The sequence below is a fragment of the Pelobates fuscus genome, chromosome 9 (genome assembly GCF_036172605.1).
Source record: "Pelobates fuscus isolate aPelFus1 chromosome 9, aPelFus1.pri, whole genome shotgun sequence".
Taxonomy (NCBI): Eukaryota; Metazoa; Chordata; class Amphibia; order Anura; family Pelobatidae; genus Pelobates; species Pelobates fuscus.
The window spans coordinates 96,247,510-96,271,649 of NC_086325.1; the positions used below are offsets into that span (position 1 = coordinate 96,247,510).

Sequence of the window (24,140 nt, forward strand, 5' to 3'; positions counted from 1 at the left end):
CTGGGTAGCCTATTGACATATTCATAGGTACATATAAAACTGATAAAGGACTAACGAAGAATCACTAAAGAAACAGAATATACATTATTTTCATTTAAACCTTTTGGTGAGACAGTGTCCAAATTATTCATCCAATACACCTCCCATTGTAATAGTAATTTTGATCTGGGATTTGGTCAATGGCCATAAACCGTAGTGTGGGCGAACTGTTTGGTGACAAGTTTGTCGGTGCTGTGGTTATGGTGGAGCGATGACCACGGATCCGATCCCTAACGGTAAGGTCAGTCTTTCCCACATACAAAAGCCCACACTGGCAAGGATTGTGTAGATTACATGGTCGGTGTTTAATGGGATATCTCTTGCCACTGTGTCGGTGAGCAAAAGTACTACCACTAATTAAATGGCTGCATGTAACCCAGCTGTTATATTTGAAACAGCCTTTCTTCATGGTCTTAGATTGTGTAACAATGAATGGGATCACCTTTCACCAGCAAATCTCGAAGATTCTTATTCCTCGTTTAACTGATAGTCGGGATTTCACGGAATACAGAAGGTAAGTGTTTGTCAGCAGAATATCCCAGTGTCTGTAGATGAATTTTCTCACTTTCATCGTATCAGTATGAAAAGCGAGAGGTAGAAACTTTTTGTTCTTTTTGGTTACAGCTGTATCCGCACAAATCTCTGCTCCCAGGCGTTCTAAGGCTTTAGCTTTATACATGGAATTGAATCGATGCATGGTTCCAAGTCAGTGTGAGTATTACTGGTAGTGGTGAAGAGTTTACCTATTCTACCATCTGGATTAGTTCCTCTGAGGTGCCCTTCCAATTGAGGAACACATCCACAAATATTTAACAATCTTATGTTTGTATGTTGAAAGCAGGAATTTCTGTTTAAATCAGAACATAAAGGCGTTTGCGTATGAGGGTGCCATAGCTGCCCCCATCGATGTTCCAGTGACTTGGAAATAAAATGAGTCCTCAATTTTGTTGTAATTGCATGTAAGAAAGATAGCTAGAAACTCCATAAGGTATTCAATGGGAGGACCAGAATATATTCCAAAAGTACAGAGAACTTTACAAACTGCTTGGATACCTTCCGTGTGAGGAATTACTGTGTACAGACTTTGTACATCCAAGTTCACAAGAAGTATATTTATCATCTTCAAGGGTCACTGTACGGATTTGAGTCAAGAAATCTTTATTGTCTCTGAAACATGTTGGTAACTTGTGTATGCTGTATTTAATATGAAAGTCAACATATTTAGCAATGGGTTCAATACGTCCATCCCTGGTGGGTGGATTATCCAGACTTTTGTGAATCTTGGGTATCGTGTAAAGGATAGGGTGCTTAGGATGAACAACAAGTAAATATTTAGCCAATTGATTATCAAGGTATCCTGTGGAGAGTCCCAAATCAATGTGATCAGAAATTGTTTTTTGAAATTTTCTCACTGGATCAGAAGTGAGTTCACGGTGTATCAAGTTGTTGCATAATCTCCTGTCTGTACTTCGAATATGCTTGGATCACAATTGCTCCCCCTGTATCGGCAGGGCGGATAACAATGAAAGGATCTTGAATCAAATGTCAGAGCATTTTCTTGTTTTGTCAAATTGTGTTTGTAGTGTGATAGTGCCTTTAAAATTTTGTTAACATCACATTATACCGCGTATATGAGCGATTTGATGGAAGAATTGTTTGTGTGAATATCCCTTTTATCCCCGGAGGGAAAATGGTTATTGTAGCCAGCCTCTTTAATTACTGTATAGAGTTTTCTGAAGTTTATATATTTTAATATCCATATGAAATGGGACCAGTTTCCTCACAGGGACAAACGTTAGTCCCTTATTCACAACAGAGTAGCGATCCGAAATAATGATCTTATTGGATAAATTAACACTATTGTCGTCTCCTCTGTTTCAGGTTTGGTTTTTATGGCATTTGCATTTCTTGTGCTTCTTCTGTTCCTCTAATGCCTTGTAGTGGATTTCTGGACCTTGTATGGGATAGTTAGGATGTGTACCGGCTTCCAAAAAAAAAAAAAAAAAAACACTAGGATACTTGTCCTTCTTCCTTAGATTATAGATTTATCCTGGCATGTAAATCCAATGAATAAAGCCAAGGTGCAAACCTGTGAAAGTATATACCAAATTTCAAAAAATGGGTGCAAAATAAAGTTATCCATAAATGTAAAACTGTGTAATACGCGGGGACTGTAAAGTCAACCATCAGTACAGATGGTTTTTTGGTAGTAATTGTTTTAAAGAAGGAACTGTCTCAAAAATCTAATTTTAGAATAGAAAAAGTTGAAGAAAAATCCTGAATGTTAAAAATCAAGAAAGATCAATGATGGTTAGGTAATTGAAAGTTAAAAGAAATACTACTTAGGATTAACCATCTGTAATTTAAACTGACTCCTAAGAGTCAAACAGAAATAATAATCGGTGATCCAAACATTCCATGTCCTAGTTAAACCTAAGGGGGACAAGGTTTTAAATATGTAAATACACCTAGATTCTGTTTTGTAAAAGTTTGGGGTTAATATCCCCACCCCTTGGTGATGATCTGACCCTTTTGATAGCTTGAAAGGTCAGATTGGATGCAGAACCTCCATGAAAATGTGTGTGTATATATGACGTGCGATTGGTGTGTCACTGAGCTTTTATAGTATGGATGTGTTGCAATATTTTTTGGGCAGAATTGCTGCGTGGTCTTGCCAATATATTGGATTCTGCATGTGCAATTTGCTAAGTAGACTACATTTGAAGAGGAACAGTTGATGAATGATTGTAACTTGAATGTCTGATTTGTTAGAATGATCTTTAGCCTTTGTCCCCTAAGAGTCATTACTTTTTCTAAGAAATCTTCGCTGGAGGAGCAGTTTTCTTCCTGAGATACTGGCCTACAGTAATGCCTCCCTTAAAGGGTTACTGTAACCTTTATTCCCCTTTCCTTTTTGTTAATTTATAAGGCTCTATTGGGTTCCAATACTGTATTCTCATAAATATCAACACAAAAGGGGAAAAACATTGAATTTTCCCCCCCCAGCCCGTGAAGTAACCAGGGGCTGAGGTGCAATAGCACCAAGGTCATCTGTATTAGTTCTTCCTAAGATAAGGGAATTACCCTAATCAATAATCTTGTGAAGACACTAAACCGGAATCCTCGGAAAACAGGTAAACCTGAAGGAAGGGAGAACAATGATATAAATGTAGGAAGCCCTAACTTTTATAAGTAAGGGTAATATTTAAAAAGAATGACTTGTAAAAAAAAAATCAATACAATGGACATCAAAGGCACTGTTCACAAGCTGTTACCAGATTGTAATTTAAACAATTTGTATAGGGTACAGAAGGGGAATGTAAAGGTTGGTACAGGGGAGATTTGAGGTAGAAGAGTTTCTTACTCGGACTATTCCTAAGGGAGCTGACTTTTATGATCCACTCTTTTTATTTGTAGTAATCTACCTCAATCTCAGGAAAGATTTCATCATTGGAATTCCTTTGTAGAAATAAATAGGTAGTGCCATCTCCCAAAAGAGTTTCGGCAATTGATGCATAATAATCATGGTTTAAAACCACCACATTGACCCTCACAGTCTGATGGCATAGTGAGTTTCATCCATATGTCTAAGCTACTTCAGAGCTACCTATTAATTGAATGATAAATTGTCATTAGGCTTAATGTGTATGTCATTTACCTCACTGTTCAAAATACACAATGTCTGTCTGTGCACACCCAGGGTTTCCTCATAAGGCAGTCTTTAACGAAGGAACACAGAAACAGACACAATTTCTGCACTCTTTTGTACCTTTGTCAAGTCTAAATAGTCTAAAAAGTGAGTAGTGCATATTTATATCATCACATCCAAATAGAACAAGGAAAAAAAATCATAGCATCAAGTGCATACAACTGGTGAATCCATTATAAATACAATTAGTGCACTTAAAACACTTATAGCTATTGGATTCTCAATCACTATTATTGTGTGGTTTCACATATTCAGGAATAAAGTTTAACATACAGGTCTCATCCAGTACTCCTTATAAATAATTTAAAAACACACTGGTGGTTCAGTCCCTAAATTCAAACCTCAATCTAAATCTTTATAAAGTACATTGTGTGATAAGGGGCTGTGGCATTAATAGTGATAGCACCAAAGTAAGAGGATTCCTAAGAATTTAAATCAATAAAGTGAAAAGGACTTGCGTTGCAGTTAATGAATGAGAAGAGTGAGTATTTGCCTACTTTTAAAGTGTTTAAAATGTATTTGCGAGTGGAAGTAAATTTGGAAGTGTTTCCCAGATGGAGACATGGTGAATCAAATACTTTCTGTGGTCTTACAATTCTATATTTGACACTGGTATTTCTTCCTCTTCGGTCACTGTGCGTTCACCATCCTTATCTGTGCCATTGCTTTGCTTTTCCGGGGTCTCTTCTCTTCTCTCCTTGTCGTCTTGAATTTCTTATCCTCCAGAATAGGGGAGGGGGGGGTTGGAACTTTTTTCTTTCTTCGATATGGCATTGATAACTTTACAAATCTTTATCCATATTCAACTTAGCATTAGTAAATGTATCCTCCTTCATTCTGTGTTTCAATTCACATTCCACTTTTTACCCTCAACATAGAGCCTCGTCTCATGATTGGGGGGAAAAGGGCTGCATTTACGCTGAGGGATTGCTAAACTCGACATACTCCCCTAGCTATAATCACTAAGCTCTTTTAACCCCTTAAGGACACATGACATGATTCCCTTTTATTCCTGAAGGGGTTAAGAGCTTGTTTCAGTTTCGCGGTCTGCAGTGCTTATGGTGTCTGGAGGAGTGCTTGGAGCCCTCGGGAAGCACTAGGAGCATCCATCAACGGAGGTACTTGGTTGGAGTACTGGAGCTCCGTTACACATGACATGCACAAAACTGTGAATTTCACAAAGGCTCTGTTTAAGCAAGGACATTTTTCTTACTCACACTAATTTATTTATTTTTCACTAGGAAATGCCCTTTTATGTTTAAAATTGTATAAAGTATTTTTTTTTTCGTCTTGCAATCCCAGCTTCTATTGGGTTCTTCAAGTATTAGCTGAGATATGGGTTAACTAGTGGGAAGGTCCAACTTTGACAGCATCCCAGTTTTGAATGTATCGAATTAACGAGTAAAGCCAAGATTTAAGGTGTTATGTATTTTATTCTAAATTAAAGGTGTAAAATGAAGAAATTCTGAATTTACTGGACTCTCCTGAAGACAAATCAACTTCAATTAGCATATGTGAAGACTAATGAGGAAATTCAGGAAGGGCTTTGAAGAAATCAGAAAAATAGAACTCCTTAATGACACATAACTAAACATTTTATTTAAAGTAAGTGCCTAACAATTTTTTTTTTTTTACTGTCCTAGATCTCAGCTGCGTGGTTCTCTTTATTCTCCAAGTTAATTTATTTTAAGATTTCCCAATTTATTGCAAATAGATCCTTCACTATACTTTTTTAGATCTTTGATTTGAAAGTATGTGATGTGAAAACTGCCTAGGGTATAGTGTATAGGTTTGAAAAAGGGAATAATTCTCGAACTGTAGCATCTTCAGGTATGAACTCCCATGTTCTCATTCACATTTCACTATCTCTACTAAGCACAGGACGGTGGGAGAAAAGTGAGTTCATTGATTTTACTACTGTGATATCACAAGATGCTTGGAATCGATCTTATTAAATGTAAAAACTTTAAATATTGAGCATTATTTAAAGAAGCACTCCATTGAAATAAAATCAGTTTAGTAGATATGTTAGTTAATGTGCACATTAACTAGGCTGATCAGTTAAAGTGCAGAAAATTTATTCATTTCTCACATCACCTACTAGGCACTTGTTAAAGTGCAAAATAAGATCTTTTGCTGGAACAGCAACGTTTAAGAAGCAAGTTAGTACAATCAAACGAGAATAAAGTTCACATAATGTTATTTATTTAGCAACACAGAAACAAGTTTCTGTTACAAAACTGCAATAGAAAGAATCAAACGATTAATGAAATGAATTTGCTAAACAAACATATCATAAAACTATGCTTACTTATTAGTGCAATCTACAGATTGGCGACACTTTGAATTACATAGCAATCGTTTTTTGCGACAAGCACTCCTGTTTGTGGTGCATTTTCGATTTGCAGTCGCATTTTCAGAAACCCTGCCCAGTACCAATGGATTGTTTGATTGCTGTGTGACTTAAAGATATTTCTACAGCACGGACATCTTCTTTCGTTAAAAATCTCTTTGCAAACACTGAATTCAGATTTGGCATACAATTGTTTTTCAAAATATCCGTTTTAGTACCAAGTTTATAAAAGCCATCCTCTGTTTTACTAAGAACCACAGCTAAAAACCGAGCGGGCATCATTTTTTGCTCTGTCCACTTTGGGTACTTTAATTCTCACAGTGACACCTTCGTCAACATTTGGCTGCTTTGCATTAGAAACTGCTAACATTTTTGATATATATATTTTACACAATAGGTAATATATATATATATATATATATATATACCGGTATATATATATCAATGTAAAAATAGTTATACAAACATTCCTTTGGGTTTAAAAAACACAGGTTACCACTGGTAGCCTAAAAGACTGAAAGAACACAACAACATAGTGTGAACTGTAACACAACAGTTAAAGGGGGAGGATGGGATATGGACTCTCACTTACATGGCCCAGAGCCGTCCCAGGCTCTATATAACTCGTTCAGAGGTGCCAACAAATTGCTAAAACGGTTCCCAGAAAGCAGAGTAATTAGGATGATGGATCTTCAGTAAAAAAAGCTTTATTTCATAAAATTAACAAGCATTCGGCATGCGTGTCAGCCTGGACTGCAATGATGCACTTCCGATGCACCAAATACAGTCGACTTTGACGTCTTTCAGTTCAGCGCGTGCACACGCACGCAAATGGAACTGGAATGCGCAGGCTAAGGGAACTGGGTAGGGAAACAAATAAGGCCAAAAAATAAAGCGAACTGGCCATATCTGTTTAACTAAACATATACATATGAAATTAAGAAACAGCCTATCACCCCCATCATATGTAATCGTAATTCTAGATATATGCATTTGATATTGGAAAAATTATGTAAACAAAAAAACAATATAAGAATTTAAGCATTTTTTGCATTTTCGGTAGGAAATATATATACAGTAAACACGTCTCATTTTTGTAAATATTTTATTAGATCTTTTTATGTGACAACACTGAAGAAATTACTCTGCTAAAATGTAAAGAAGTCGTAGGTGTACAGCCTGTATAACAGTGTAAATTTGCTGTCCCCTCAAAGTAACTCCACACACAACCATTAATGTCTAAACCGTTGGCAACAAAAGTGAGTACACCCATAAGTGAAAATGTCAAAATTAGGGCCCAATTAGCCATTTTCCCTCCCCGGTGTCATGTGACTCGTTAGTATTACAAGGTCTCAGGTGTGTTAAATTTGGTGTTATTCCTCTCTCATTCTCTCATACTGGTCACTGGAAGTTCAACATTGCACTTCATGACAAAGAACTCTGAGGATCTATAAAAAAGAATTGTTGCTCTAAATAAAGATAGCCTAAGCTATAAGAAGATTGCCAAGACTCTCAAACTGAGCTGCAGCACAGGGGGCAAGACCATACAGCGGTTTCACAGGATAGGTTCAACTCAGAACAGGCCTCGCCACTGTCGACCAAAGAAGTTGAGTGCACGTGCTCAGCATCATATCCAGAGGTTGTCTTTGGGAAATAGATATGAGTGCTGCCAGCATTGCTACAGAGGTTGAAGGGCTGTGGGGTTCAGCCTGTCATTGCTCAGACTATACGCCGTACACTGCATCAAATTGGTACACTGCATCAAGTCGTACACTGCATCAAGTCGTCCTAGAAGGAAGCCTCTTCTAAAGATGATGCACAAGAAAGCCCGCAAACAGTTTGCTGACGACAAGCAAACTAAGGACATGTATGTTCCTTTACCCCAGGATATTGCATTCAAGATTCCCTGGTACAGATACCATGTGTCTGTAGCTTAATTCTATTCTTTTAGACTATGTATATCTCACACATATACAGTTTTAAATGCATTGCTGCCTGTGCACTGTGCTAAACATACGGTTCCAAAGCAGTAGTAATGCCAAGACAGGCACAATTTGACAGCAGGGCACAAAAAAACAGGACTGTCCCGGAAAATGTGGTAATTACCACAACAAGAGGACTGACATAAATTTGAGATGCAAAGGAATAAAAGTAATATCAGAAAGTATTCGCTTACTGAGAGGGTAATGAACACATGTAATAGCATTCCAGCAGAAGTGGTAGAGGTTAATACATAAATTACTAAATGATGCCCTTACCTTTTTACTTCTATAAAGATGTCTGTACACAAACCTAAGAAAAAGTAGCACATTGAGTTTTGCTTTTTAAATAGATTAATTAGTATAGACTTTTGTTTGCAAAGTCTAAAACACAATTGACTAATAGTTTTGTAGAAAATATTTTTGCAGTTCCCTTACAGAAATTTATTGAAATGGAAACATTTTTTATTTTTTTAAATGCTAATCACGGTTTTAACATTGATATACTTTTGAAAGCCTTGATACCTTTTTGTACAGATTATGCTATTTCATCTCAAACATTTCATTTTCTTCTACAACAGTTACTGTAATAGCTATCTTGAATATGTATTATAAGTGCACATCGCGTACGAACCATATCACCTCATTTGGAAGTTCAGAGAAACATTGTTTTGTTGTATGTGTACCAACATGTAGCTGGTGTGGGCCAAGTTTAGAGAACATAGTAGCATGACGGTTGCACTTATGTGGAAAAGGCTCTCCCTTAGATCATTTGTAATATATGTTATGTTAACAGAAAATGCTGCACTTTAACATATATAACTACTTCTGAAAGTCCACATACTTTGTTTGGGTCAACAGTTTTTACAGTGCATACCATATTAACATATACCTCCGAAACATTCTTTTCTTCCACAACATGAAATGTAATGGCCTCCTTGAACATGCATTATAACTGCCCCTACTGTATAAACCATATCTGATATGGTCACCTCTTTAGGAAATTCAGAGAGCCCATTGCTTTGTTGGTTAACCAACATGTGGCTTGATTATGAGATGTAGTCCATGGTTACAGATCATTGTAGTATGTTGGTTGCAGTTGGGTGAACATTGTCTGTTAATGACCTTAGAGGACCTTTGCAAAGCATGCTCAAAATCACGTCTTAAATCATTTGTGTTGTTCAGCCAAAAGACATTGCATTTTTCTTGGTTATTTTTAGATGCTGCATTTTGACATGTAAATGTTTCAGCTGCACTGGGAATGTTTTTTTTTTTTTTTTTTTTTTTTTTTAAACATTTGAATTGTATTGCCAATCTTCTGCATCCAAACTAATAATTCCACAATAAAGTGTGATGCTTGGCTAAAGGTCCAGTAACAATTAGGCTCTCTTTTTGTACATGTTTTGATTTGAACCTATTCAACAAAATAAATGCTTACCACCACCAAAAAAAACGGTTTACAAAATTATGACGTTTCTGTACAATTTTTAATCAACATACATGGTGGACACACTATGCAGCAGAGAATCAAATGGGCAAGTATTCTTGACCTTCTATATCAGGGGTGTCAAACTCAAATTCATCGGGGGCCGCATCAGCAGTTTGGTCACCCTCAAAGGGCCGGTTGTATCTGTAGGACTATGTGTCCACTCTTTATTATCATAAATTATTGTCACTGCATTCAATTATTACTGTTTTTTGTAATAATGTAAGTAATAACTAGCTCTGAAAGCAGAAACATAGTCAGAATAATGGCAAGTAGATATTCAAATGTACAATTATTGTACAATTTTTAGAAAAATTATTTTTGGTAACACAGTAATTTTTTTTTTTTTTAAACATACAAATATTGCCAAACACTGTTTATTACACATATGGCAAACACAAGGCATTAACTTTTTTTTACTTTTCTGACTAGATGGCTGACATAGTTTTCCTGAGGTCAATCCATCGATGTCTGACGTTAGGTCTTGTGCTGTAGCAATCCGCAAAACAGCATGGAGGTTATCATCAGTGATGCGTGATCTGAGGTTGGTCTTGTTCAGATTCATGACTGAAAACATCTGTTCACATAGGTGCTCCCAAACATGGACAGAACACGTGCAGCTTGAAGTCGGAGCTGTGGCATCAAAGCAGGGGGGAGGAGACGGTAAAAGTCGTCGACTGTCGCATCCTGGAACTTCGCTTTCAGGCTGCTGTTGCACTGAAGTTCTATTAATTCCATTTGAAGGTGATGTGGTGCACTGTCAACATCGATGTTGAAGGGATTGGCAAAGCTGGTAAAGGTTAAGTTTTGTTCTTTAATGTCAGAAAAGTGTCGATTAAATTCATCAATCAGCCGATTCACTTTGGTACCCAATCGAGCACATGAAAAAGTACCTGGGAATGAGGTTGAGATGCTCTGGCAGATAGGAAAGTGGGCAAGACTGTCTTTTTCAAGCTGTGACTTCCATAGGCGCAGTTTCTCCTGGAAAGCTGTTATTGCCTCATACATTGAGGTTATGACTTGTTTGCGGCCCTGCAGCCTCAGATTCAGTTGGGCGAGATGCTCTGTTATGTCACACATGGCAAAATCGCACAGCCAGTTTGGATCTGACAGTTCTGACAAGGGCTTCCCTTTACTTTGCATAAAAAGAGTAATTTCTTCCAAACGCTCAAAAAATCTCTTGAGAACGGTGCTCCTACTCAGCCACCTTACTTCTGTATGGTATGGCACATCTGTAAGTTCCATGCCCACCTCCTTCAAAAATTGTTGTAACTGACGATGATTCAGACCCCGTGCACGCAGAAAATTCACTGTTTTCGTGACTGTGGACATTATGTTATCCAGTTGCAGAACCTTGCCACACAGAGCTTCTTGGTGGATAATGCAGTGATGTTATCAGCGGCGTGTGACAATTACTTTTTTTCATTTTCTCTTTTAACAGTCCAACCAAGCCATTTCTCTCTCCACACATTGCTGGAGCGCCATCAGTAGTAAGTCCCACCAACTTTTCCCAAGGTAATTTCATTTTATTTACGGATTCCTCCACTGCATTGAAGATGTCCATCCCAGTTGTTGTCCCATACATGGCGACCACATCAAAGAGCTCCTCACTGACAGACAAGTCTTCCTTCACACCTCTTACAAAAATAGCTAGATGAGCTGTATCAGTATTGTCAGTGCTTTCATCAACATCTAATGAAAATGCCAGATAACTGCATGCCTCTTCAGCCAACTTTTTTTTAAGATTACAGGCTAGGTCCCTGACTCGGTCTGTGATGGTGTTTCTTGACAAGCAGACATTGTTAAAAGCCTGTCTCTGCTCAGGGCACACCTGTTCACATACCTTCAGCATACACTGCTTTACAAATGCACCTTCTGAAAAGCACTTTGAAGCTCGCACAATTTCTTCAGCCACAAGATAGCTGGCTTTCACTGCTGCATCATTTTTTGCTGTCATTTTTGCAAAAATATTCCATTGAGAATGCAGGCTACCTTTTAATTCTTGGACCTTTTGTTGCTTTTCCTGGTGGCTAAGGTTAGCAAATTTGGCTCCATGTTTGGTCTCAAAGTGCCGGCGTAAATTGTATTCCTTCATCACTGCCTCATAGCAAATAAGACATACCAGCTTGTCTCCATTAATCACAAACATGTATTCACTTTCCCATCTCTCCTGAAATTGCCTTCCCTCTGCATCAAATTTTCTTTTCTTGGACATTTTTGGGTTATTTGATCGTAGTTTATGGTCCCTATACCACTGTAAAGTGACACGGAAGTGGTCAGTATATCCAAAGTTTACCGCTCAGACTTTTAAGCAGAATAATAAGCAGACCTCCCCCCCCCCCCCCACATACATCATATGTACTTACAGTACAGGAGAGAAGGGTTCAGGCAGCCGTTGGATCTGTCACATCACAGGATGGCATGCGCTCAATATAAAAACAAGTGGAGGTTTCCTGAATGCACGTAAAGTGGAGGTTTCCTGTGTAGAACGGCCGGCGCCGCTAGAGGGCAGACGTTCTCTGGCTTGTAGGCTGCCGCGCATGCGCTGAAGAGGCGGCTTTCTTGTGTCAAAGCGAGAATAAAAGGTGAAGGCTGGCGGACGGCGGCGGCTACACGGGCCACATGACGAGGTCTGGCGGGCCTTGTGTTTGACACCCGTGTTCTATATGGTATGTTTTTTTTTTTTTAATGGTATTCAAAATACTTCGATTCTACAGAACACCTAAATGTTTTCATGTTATCAATTATTTGGCAGATATTTGCATATGGTGTTAAATATGTCAGTCTTTTCTTGAAAGGCTTGTCCCGTGTGACAAAAAAAATCATTGGACTTCAAACATTGCATATTGACTTCATTTGGTGCTTCAGAATTACCTTACATTTTAAATTGAGGTTTGGTTATACCCCACCAACATTCTTCTTGCCTAGCCTGCAGCACATTCTCTTCTATAAGATTTAGTTTCTGAAACTCTTGTGCGTAGGTAGAGGGTACTGTGTATGGCAAGTGGGAAAACTGAGACTACAGACGTACTTGGTGACAAAACAGGCCACAGCTTTATTAAATAACAGATATAATTAACAACTTAAAACATATTAATGTAATAGTATATAACCACTTCAACAGAGTACTACCATGCCAACCTAATCCAATCACCTGGACGCCTGTCCTCCTCCCTTGTCCTAACCACCAAAATGGCAAAAAATAAACAAAAAGAAATAATAAATGTATGTTTCTAATATGGAAGTCCAAAAGGGTAGGAAAGGAAATTAAAATGTAGCCTTTATTAGTATTATAATATAATGTAAAAGAAAAATCTAAAAAACAAACATTTGCAATCCTTTGTCAGGGTCTTACCTGAAGGTTGGAGTCCAAAGTGCAGAGATGTACGCTCACCCTTGCTTGCAGATAACCACAGCCCACGGTAACCAGGTAAGAAGCCACCTGGGCTGTGAATCTGTGCACAGGGGCTAGACAGGAAAAGTGCTCCAATTCGCAGTGCAGGCAAGGGCACAAGCAAAAGGATAGTCAAGGTGAAGCTGTAGTCAGAGGTTGCCAGAATAAACGAGGAGAGGAGCCAAGACCAGAAGCCGGGTCAGTCTGGAGAATACAAGCTCAGGAGACAAAATAGCAGGAACCAAATACTTCAACCAGAAACAAGAAACTGCCCTCAGGGAGAGGCAGTGTTAAATACCTGGATAAACAACAATCTGCCTCAGGTGCCTTAGAGTGACAGAAGGAGCCACAGGTAAAGTCCAGCCCCGTAGTGCTGCAGACAAGGCAAGGATAACCGGTGTAGAACCACACTGAATGAATAGGTTCAGCTTGGTTCAGAGGCAAGAAAGCAGGCCCAGGATACCGAAGGATCCAGGATCAAATTCCCTGTTTGGCAATTGTGAGGCGGCCATGCCTAGCTGTCTGGATGGCACGGGGAGGAGAACCTTGATATCTGTATAGGAGGTATCCAGGTGGTATAGAGGTTATAAACTTAGTAACAATACCAAGACTTTCTGGGTTGTTACTGTGAAGTCTTCAATAGCACACTTCAACCGAAACAACCAAAATCCACAACAAAATATTAAGAAGCAAGGGCAGAACGATAACTCATACGGTGTTCAGATCGCAATGTTTCCAAACACAATGATCAAAGTATCATCAAATGATTTGAGGAACGTGGAACTATGATGTGGACTGACACATAGTAAAATAAGGCTTTTTTAGAAGCAAAAATTGACAAAGACTGATTCGATTCTGTGCCTTATTGTGAAGGCGCAGAGAAGTAAGAATATTGGTTCGTATGTCTTGATCAGACAATTAATGATTATTAATGAGCCACTACTACAATATTAGGTTTGTATTTGTTTAGTATTTAAACCATAAGATCAAGAGCCTATGGGTTAAGGGTGATACTTCCTAAAAAGAAATTGTGTGTTGAGAATCATAGAAGTATCAAGGATTCTTTATTGCTAAACTAGATAGCAATAGGATGGACAGCTAGTTACTAAACATTTTACATTTTTAGGACCAATAGTTCTAAGTGTGGTCCTGCTTATATTTCGCTCATATGATTGAGAGATAAATAGAATATACTACTTACTGCTACTGCTTACTGAGTTTGAATTCACAGTGTAATTGATTATTAAGGAGTTTTATAAAGGTAGATAATTCTGGTTATGAATGAACGGGGTAAAATGTAATTCTTTGTTTAGGCCATGAGGTCAGAGGGTTTTGAATTTATAAATCCATTTTGATTCTTTCCTTAATAAGATCAGGTTGGAATTTCCTTTTCTGGTATTAAGGTGAGATTGTTCAATAATTTAAAAAGAGAGGTTAGAAGAATCAATATTGTGGTTTCAAATGTGATTTGCCACAGGGGTTGAGACATTGAGATTAGTGATTAAGTTGACATGTTGAAGGATTCCGCTTCTGAATTTTTTATGTCTTCCCCACGTGCATGTGATCAGGTAGATAATTTTTGTTGTCCTGCAATTTGCAAAATCTCTTGTCATGTCGGTCTTTTTGGTGTTGGTACACCCAACGATCTTGGAGAGTCTTACATACTTGCACGCTTTGCAGTGACTGCATATATACTCTTTTGGTCTCTTTCAGCCATGCTTGAGGAGGTTTTTGTGGTTCCAAGTGGGGCTATGGACAAGGAGATCCCAGAGATAATACTAGGAAATTGAGGAAGATTATTTGCTACATCCTTGTCATGAGTTAGGATAGGTCAGTTCTCTGCAAAGAACTTACGGATGGGTTCCCGGAGTTGGTTCCTATACAACGAATAGGTTTAGTTTAGGTTTTGGTCTGGAATTTTTAAGGCTGGTAGTTCTATCTAATATACAAAATACAATCTACAGGAAGGAATATAGAAAAATATAGTGTAGTAAAATTAAAACACCATAAATGCGCTTGATAAGATTGCACTCACAGGATAAAAACGAAATATGGGCGTATAAGTAATCTCTCAGGCTTGACGGATAACTGCAAACTTCTTTTGGACCTTATTAGAAAAGGAGAGACACACAAACCATAGTGCACCAGTCAAATATAAAGTTAAGTGGTTTTATTAGATTGCACTCACACAAAATCGGTTGAAATCCAGCATATCAGTCACTTAGGGAGTCACAGTGTCGACATCCTTCTTCCCAAAGTATGATGTACAACGAGAGCCGGATAAAAAACCATATAAACAATAAAGTTCAATAAAGTGCTGTTGTGGTCCCTCCGCCCTACGCGTTTCGTCCGAAACCGAACTTCCTCAGGGGCAAAAAATGAAGGTCTATAGTTGCAGTGTTCTTCGTCCGTCTTTTAAACCAAATTTTGTAGTTCCCGCTTTCTGGGTAGCCAATCACCTCCAATCACGTTGCGTCATGTCATTTGCGTTCCATTCGTGAGTTTCAAGCCTCTTTCTCATGTCCGTTATGTATGCAAGCATTTCCGGTATTGCGTGGAACGCAAAAATGCGTTCCACGATCGAAAAACCAGGAAGTGTCCAAAAATTGTAAACGGAACAAAGAAATAAAGCAAAATAAGAAAAGAGGCAGTAAGTTCTTAATAGAAAATAGTTTTTTTCAAATATAAAATTCATTAAAAGTGATCAATCACAAAAATAAAGTGCAGATTCGCCTTATTAACATTCCAAACATATATTAAGAATCCATTATAAATAATTAACAGTAAAGTACATATATATAATTCATAGATGGTACATAGTAGAAAAGGGGGACAAGATTGGATGACATAAGGGGGTAATTTATATCTATTAATGTACATTTAAATAAATAAATAAATAGGTGAAATATGTATTCATAAAAAGCATATCATGTCAAAATCGACATTCAATCCTTTCGGGCTGAGGGTCTTTAAGTTAAAAATCCAATAGCCTTCCCTTTGCCTTAATTTCTTAATTAAATCTCCTCCCCTGTCATCCAAAATCACCTTTTCCAAACCCGTGCATAAAAAAGTTTCTAATTTAAAATCAGGACAATTGTTACAGTGGACCGGTACTGAGTGGGTGATCAATTTTTTCTTAATATTGTTACAATGTTCCATGAATCTAACCTTCAATTCCACCAATACCCAAAATAATTTTTAAAAAAGGAAAAAATTTCAAAAACACACTAGCACCTAGCACTTTTAGAGCCAAAGAAATTGATAAAATAATCTCTAAAGGCTTCTATAAATGCGGGAGATGTAAAGGGTGTAAATTTCTCCCCCAAAAAACATTATCTTTTAATAGTCATATAACAGGAGAATCTTTTCAAATAAAAGGACATATTGATTGTAATACCACAAATGTAATTTATCTTTTAACATGTGGATGTGGTATGCAATATGTAGGAAGAACAAGCAGGGCCCTGAAGGTTAGATTCATGGAACATTGTAACAATATTAAGAAAAAATTGATCACCCACTCAGTACCGGTCCACTGTAACAATTGTCCTGATTTTAAATTAGAAACTTTTTTATGCACGGGTTTGGAAAAGGTGATTTTGGATGACAGGGGAGGAGATTTAATTAAGAAATTAAGGCAAAGGGAAGGCTATTGGATTTTTAACTTAAAGACCCTCAGCCCGAAAGGATTGAATGTCGATTTTGACATGATATGCTTTTTATGAATACATATTTCACCTATTTATTTATTTATTTAAATGTACATTAATAGATATAAATTACCCCCTTATGTCATCCAATCTTGTCCCCCTTTTCTACTATGTACCATCTATGAATTATATATATGTACTTTACTGTTAATTATTTATAATGGATTCTTAATATATGTTTGGAATGTTAATAAGGCGAATCTGCACTTTATTTTTGTGATTGATCACTTTTAATGAATTTTATATTTGAAAAAAACTATTTTCTATTAAGAACTTACTGCCTCTTTTCTTATTTTGCTTTATTTCTTTGTTCCGTTTACAATTTTTGGACACTTCCTGGTTTTTCGATCGTGGAACGCATTTTTGCGTTCCACGCAATACCGGAAATGCTTGCATACATAACGGACATGAGAAAGAGGCTTGAAACTCACGAATGGAACGCAAATGACATGACGCAACGTGATTGGAGGTGATTGGCTACCCAGAAAGCGGGAACTACAAAATTTGGTTTAAAAGACGGACGAAGAACACTGCAACTATAGACCTTCATTTTTTGCCCCTGAGGAAGTTCGGTTTCGGACGAAACGCGTAGGGCGGAGGGACCACAACAGCACTTTATTGAACTTTATTGTTTATCTTTTATTTCATGTAATTTTATTGTTTTTATGGTTTTTTATCCGGCTCTCGTTGTACATCATACTTTGGGAAGAAGGATGTCGACACTGTGACTCCCTAAGGGACTGATATGCTGGATTTCAACCGATTTTGTGTGAGTGCAATCTAATAAAACCACTTAACTTTATATTTGACTGGTGCACTATGGTTTGTGTGTCTCTCCTTTTCTAATAAGGTCCAAAAGAAGTTTGCAGTTATCCGTCAAGCCTGAGAGATTACTTATACGCCCATATTTCGTTTTTATCCTGTGAGTGCAATCTTATCAAGCGCATTTATGGTGTTTTAATTTTACTACACTATATTTTTCTATATTCCTTCCTGTAGATTGTATTTTGTATATTTGTATTAAGAAGATTGAAGGTTCTTCTTACAATCTAACATTTGGTAATTTTATTTTATATATTTTTTACCTACTGGGGAGCACGTGTGTTGTGTGTATACATATATTTCTGGTAGTTCTATCTACCTGTAGGGCTCGCTGGAATGCTTTTTTGAGAATTATATTGGGATAGTCTTGTTGTTTAAACAGTTCTCAATTCAATTCTTTGGCCTCTTTGAGGAAAGATGTTTCGCTTGAACTTTTTTTTTGCCCTTAGATATTGTCCATATGGAATGCCAACCTTAAGTTTTGAAAGGGTGATGGCTATTCCAGTGAAGCACATTTTTACATGCTGTAAGTTTAATTACGTGGGTCAATTTGAGGCCGATGCTGTTGGAGTTGAGATTACCATCTCATCAAAATGGCCTTTATCCTGGACTTACGTTAACGTAATGCTGACCACTAGCCGGCCATTGGCTCAGTGGGCACATCCGTTAACCAATACTTTTACCCGAGGTTAGGGGAGGGATCAGCCCCGACCCTCCATCTTCCCACGGACCGCTGGTCCAACCCCCAGTTGGCAAGGGCCTTTATCCGCTTACTGTGACAAAAGACAAGAATTAGAACAGGAAACTAACAACCACCACACAGGAGGGAGGGCGGAAGCTTTAACCAAGCCAGTTAATTAAGATGGCTACTTGCCCACTAAAATGCCTACCTATTTATAGTGCAACACCCCTTTGCTTAACTCCTCGCACCATTCTCTTAGACCGCTCTATTATTACCCTATATACACTCCACTCATTCTCACATGTCCCTGTTCTGTCTAGGTTTTGCCTGGCTCCTAAAGATCTTTTGTTCAACAGATTCTTTAGGAGACAGTAGAGTGTCCATTTTCTTTGTGTTCACTAACCTCTACTTCATATATTTTTTTCCTTGTCAATATTTCTCATATCCAGACTAATCAATGACCTCTTCCCTTTGCACAGTTGTTAAACTGATCATTTCTGGAAAACGTACAGCAGCTGCTATTTTTTATTTTATATCTTTGTAGTGAATATATATGCAATCAGGCTGATAGCGGAACAACAATAAGAGTACAAAGCTTTGGTGCTGTAAGACATTCTAAGCAAGTAAAAATAATCAGGCTAGGTAAACCCATATTGAACTTCCACAAAGAGCTATTAAATGACATGCAACAAATTTGTCAATTCGCATTGGTGTTTGATTATGCCGAAGAATGGAGTTCTTCAGAAGGCCGCATTTTCCCTCAACTGATGCAGAGTAGGCCAGGTTTATTTAATTATCAAAAAACTGGTTGCATTACAGATGTCCAAATGGGAAAATATTTTAAATGGAATCATTTCTGAGAAAAAAATAGAAAAGTAAGGTTGGTCTCCATGTTCTAGACTAGTTTTCAGTTTTTTCGGCTTCCTGAACTGTCATTTAGCCAACCTATTGGTGGTTCAGAATAGTTTTCTTTTTCATCACTGAGTATGTGTCAAACTAGTCACACTTAGCCATACGTCCAACCAGCATATGTAGAACTTCCTAATAAGTGTTGCTTTTTTTGGTTGGCACTTCCACTGACATACTGTTTTAATCACATGGGCAACCTTCTCGTACCCAGGACATACTTGAAAACAAGAGAAATCTCAATGTATCTTTCCTGGTAAAATATTTTATAAATAAATAATATAACTTTTGGATTTTTCATTTTTTTTCACCCAAGAAGGATTAGCATGCTGGTCTTCAAGTAGGTGTTAAGGCTGCATTCATTCCGTGCTTGTGATTTTGCACCAAGTAATGCATTAAAAAGTCACACATACTTTAGGCAATTTCTGTACATCTTTTATGCACTTTTTTCCTCACCAAAAACTAATAGTTGGGAGTATATTGAGTTTCGCTTAACATTCGAAGCAAACTCATTTGTGTTTTCTCAAAGTTGATTAGATACTCATATAAAAAATATATGAGCAGATAGTTATTTTCTCATTTTAGTTTTATCAAACTCCCTGTGGCAGCTGCTTGAATTTTGTAGAAGGAATGCTTTGAACAATACTCATTCATGTCTGGCATCTTGACAAATTGTTAATGATCTCATGTTGTGCGGCTCCTTTTCTCCAAATGTAATTTTTGGAATCACGTTTTTCTAGTCTCCAATTGGAAAGTAAAGTTTTTAACATTTCTTCTGCAAGTTTCCTTCTTTTCTCACCTGATTTGTAAAAAAAAAATTTGCATTGTGGTATGGGTCTTGTGTCAAGGGCTCGAACATGACATTAAATGGTTCTCAAGATCAGTTTCCTGGTATGCAGAAATATGCACTACTGATTTGCACCCTGTGCAATGCCCATCTGCAGCTATGAACTTTCTTGTTTTTCTGCACCTATACAATGTTTTTCTTAAAGGAGAATGCACATGAGATTCAAAACGGTTTATAAAGCACATCTGTGATTCTAGCAGTCCATGTGTTTGTTTTTGTTTAAGCACCGTGTGACTATTTGCAATTACCCCCATTATAGACCACTGTTTTTTGGTTCAATTTCTAAATATTGTTCAAAATTTATTGATATATGCCATAGAAGTGTTGATACATTTCCCTGTGTGTGCACAAAGCCATGCTCTGAAGAGTCTTTATCAGTTGTGCTTCTGTCAGACCACAGATTTCCCATAATTTCAATAGCTTTTATTTGAGGCATGAAGTTGCCAAGTTCCATATGCAAGAAGATCTGCAAACCATACCTATTTTTAAATATGTAATCGTTAATCTGTTCTGGGTTAAATATACGCTGGGACATTCCTGATTCTTTAGCCTCAGAGGTATATTTCTGGAAGGGATTAAGGAAAAAGCGCAAGTAACATTTTCTTTTCTTTGGTTTTTACTATATATTGGGGCTGATGTGTGTTGTAGTCCTTGCTGCTTAAGCGCAGGACTTCTCTTTTTGTATTTGTATTTACTTTGTATCACACAGCCTGGTTACAATGCTGCTACCCATCCCATGTGTTCCCTATTAAGGGTTAATAAGTAAAGGGGTGTATATAAAAAATACCCCTTTCTGTCTCATTAGAGATATCTTTGCCAGAAGCTCAAGGAAGCAGGCTGAAGGGTCAGTGTTAGGACCCGCTTAGGGGGGGTCTGCCTTAACGTTGGCAGGCGGGCATCCCTCCAATGGCCATTGGAGCAACTGAATGACCTCCATTTGTCTAAATATACATAGGGATTAAGGAAAAAGCGCAAGTAACATTTTCTTTTCTTTGGTTTTTACTATATATTGGGGCTGATGTGTGTTGTAGTCCTTGCTGCTTAAGCGCAGGATTTCTCTTTTTGTATTTGTATTTACTTTGTATCACACAGCCTGGTTACAATGCTGCTACCCATCCCATGTGTTCCCTATTAAGGGTTAATAAGTAAAGGGGTGTATATAAAAAATACCCCTTTCTGTCTCATTAGAGATATCTTTGCCAGAAGCTCAAGGAAGCAGGCTGAAGGGTCAGTGTTAGGACCCGCTTAGGGGGGGTCTGCCTTGACGTTGGCAGGCGGGCATCCCTCCAATGGCCATTGGAGCAACTAAATGACCTCCATTTGTCTAAATATACATAGGGATTAAGGAAAAAGCGCAAGTAACATTTTCTTTTCTTTGGTTTTTACTACATATTGGGGCTGATGTGTGTTGTAGTCCTTGCTGCTTTAGCGCAGGACTTCTCTTTTTGTATTTGTATTTACTTTGTATCACACAGCCTGGTTACAATGCTGCTACCCATCCCATGTGTTCCCTATTAAGGGTTAATAAGTAAAGGGGTGTATATAAAAAATACCCCTTTCTGTCTCATTAGAGATATCTTTGCCAGAAGCTCAAGGAAGCAGGCTGAAGGGTCAGTGTTAGGACCCGCTTAGGGGGGGTCTGCCTTGACGTTGGCAGGCGGGCATCCCTCCAATGGCCATTGGAGCAACTAAATGACCTCCATTTGTCTAAATATACATAGGGATTAAGGAAAAAGCGCAAGTAACATTTTCTTTTCTTTGGTTTTTACTATATATTGGGGCTGATGTGTGTTGTAGTCCTTGCTGCTTAAGCGCAGGACTTCTCTTTTTGTATTTATATTTCTGGAAGGAGTGAGAACATCCTTCCAAATAGGATCAGAGGCTGATTTTAACTCAACATTATCATTGAAAATGCCTGTATAAGATTTCAAGGTTTCTTTTAATGTGATTATTGACATCTAAATGCAGAATCTGAAAAAAGTTTAAAGGGACACTCCAGGCACCCAGACCACTTCTGCCCATTGGAGTGGTCTGGGTGCCAACTCCCACTACTCCTAACCCTGCAAGTGTAATTATTGCAGTTTTTTATAAACTGCAATAATTACCTTGCAGGGTTAACTCCACCTCTAGTAGCTGACTACTAGACAGCCACTAGAGGTCACTTCCTACTCTATAGCACAGGAAACCTGTGCTAGAGCGTCGCTGGACGTCCTCACGCTATGTGAGGACCTCCAGCGTCGCTCATTTCCCCATAGGAAAGCATTGAAATAATTTTTCAATGCTTTCCTATGGGGAGTGCTAATGCGCATGCGCATTAGGTCTCCGGCCGGTGGGCGGCATCAGTCTCACCCACCGGCTGACGCAATACAGAGGAGGAGGAGACAGCAGTGAGGGACATCGCCGCTGCCTCAGGTAAGTGACTGAAGGGGTTTTCACCCCTTCAGTAACCGGGGATTGGGGGGTGGGAGGGAGAGGGACCCTCCAGTGCCAGCAAAACGGATCGTTTTCCTGGCACTGGAGTTTCCCTTTAATGTATAAGCTAGTTTTTTTCTGTTACCAATATTAACATATTGCTAAGTATATGTCTACTTTCAAATAACCAATGCTCTATGCGGGGCTGGTGCAAGGATTTTTGCCACCCTAGGCAAAGCCTCATTTGCCCCCCCATATCATGGCCCCACCCATGACATGGCCCCACCCATGACTCTGCCCCCTCACCCAGCCCAAATAATTCAAAAATGTTAGATTTTAATTATAAAACTTACTCATATGCAAAACATAGCAGCATTGCACATGTATGAATGGCAACAAGAGTCTCAAAAATCCAATCAAAATAATTTAAATGAAATTATATAAAACAGCATATCAAAGTTATCTAAATAACACAAAAAGACACACGAGAAGCTTCTTTCACCAGAAGCTACTGTGATAGGTAGTGATGTCGCGAACATAAAATTTTCGGTTCGCGAACGCGAACTTCCGCAAATGTTCGCGAACCGCCATAGACTTCCATGGGGCAGGTGAATTTTAAAACCCACAGGGACTTTCTGGCCACAATAGTGATGGAAAAGTTGTTTCAAGGGGACTAACACCTGGACTGTGGCATGCCGGAGGGGGATCCATGGCAAAACTCCCATGGAAAATTACATAGGTGATTTATGCCCTTTATGGATTAAAACCAGACTCTGCATCAACTAACATTCCTAAATTGTTTGGAATAACCTGCTTTAAAACATCAGGTATGATGTATCGATCAGGTAGTGTAAGGGTTACGCCCGCTTCACAGTGACAGACCAAACTCCCCGTTTAACGCACCACAAACAACCGCAAACAGTCCATTTGCACAACCGCAAACTCCCCATTTGCACAAGGTTGGATACCAAGCTAGCCATGTCCCGTTCCTTGTCCTTACTGATGTCATTGAAGGTCTCTTCCTCCACCCAGCCACGTACAACACCAAGGGTCCCCGTAAGGTGACAACAAGCCCCCTGGAACGCCTGCTGTGTTTGGTCTTCCACCTCCTCAAAGCCACCTTCCTCCTCTGACTCTTCTTCTTCAGACTCCTCTCTCTGCATTGCCTCTCTCTGCATTATTATAAGGTGTGTTAAGTAGTACTATTCCTATCAGTTTAATCCCTGTTACGTCCCCTATCAGGGGACGTGTATATAAGGCATCGATTTTAGGAAGCGGGAGATGGAAAAACATGCTTGTTAGGTCCTCCTACTTCAAATTTGGGGCACTGCGCGTGCAATCTAATGTGCCACCAGATAGGAGTGGTGTGTTAAGTAGTCCCCCTCATCAGGCCTTTTTTAGTCGAATGTATCGCCCACTGGGATCCATCTTAAAGGTGAGGTAATCTAGACTTTTTTGACCTAGGCGAAGTTCTATCGCAAATTGGGATATCTCAGGCCACAGGTCAAGCCTGCACACCCAGTAGTCAAGGGGTTCATCGCTCACAGAGTGTCGATATCTGCAGTTAAGGCGAGGTAGTCTGCTACCTGTCGGTTGATTCGTTCTCTGAGGGTGGACCCCGAAGGGCTGTGGCGATGCGTAGGACTTAAAAAGCTCCGCATGTCCTCCATCAACAACACATCTGTAAAGCGTCCTGTCCTTGCCGGCGTGGTCTTTGGAGGAGGAGGATTACTTTCACCTCTTCCCCTGTTAGATTCCCGTTGTGCTGTGACATCACCCTTATACGCTGTGCAAAGCATAC

At 38.6% G+C, this 24,140-nt stretch overlaps 1 pseudogene; it reads right to left on the minus strand.

Annotated features, from left to right (window-relative positions):
• Positions 1–1,073: 1,073 nt before the first annotated feature.
• Positions 1,074–11,781, minus strand: LOC134573663 (general transcription factor II-I repeat domain-containing protein 2-like; annotated as a pseudogene).
• Positions 11,782–24,140: the final 12,359 nt, after the last annotated feature.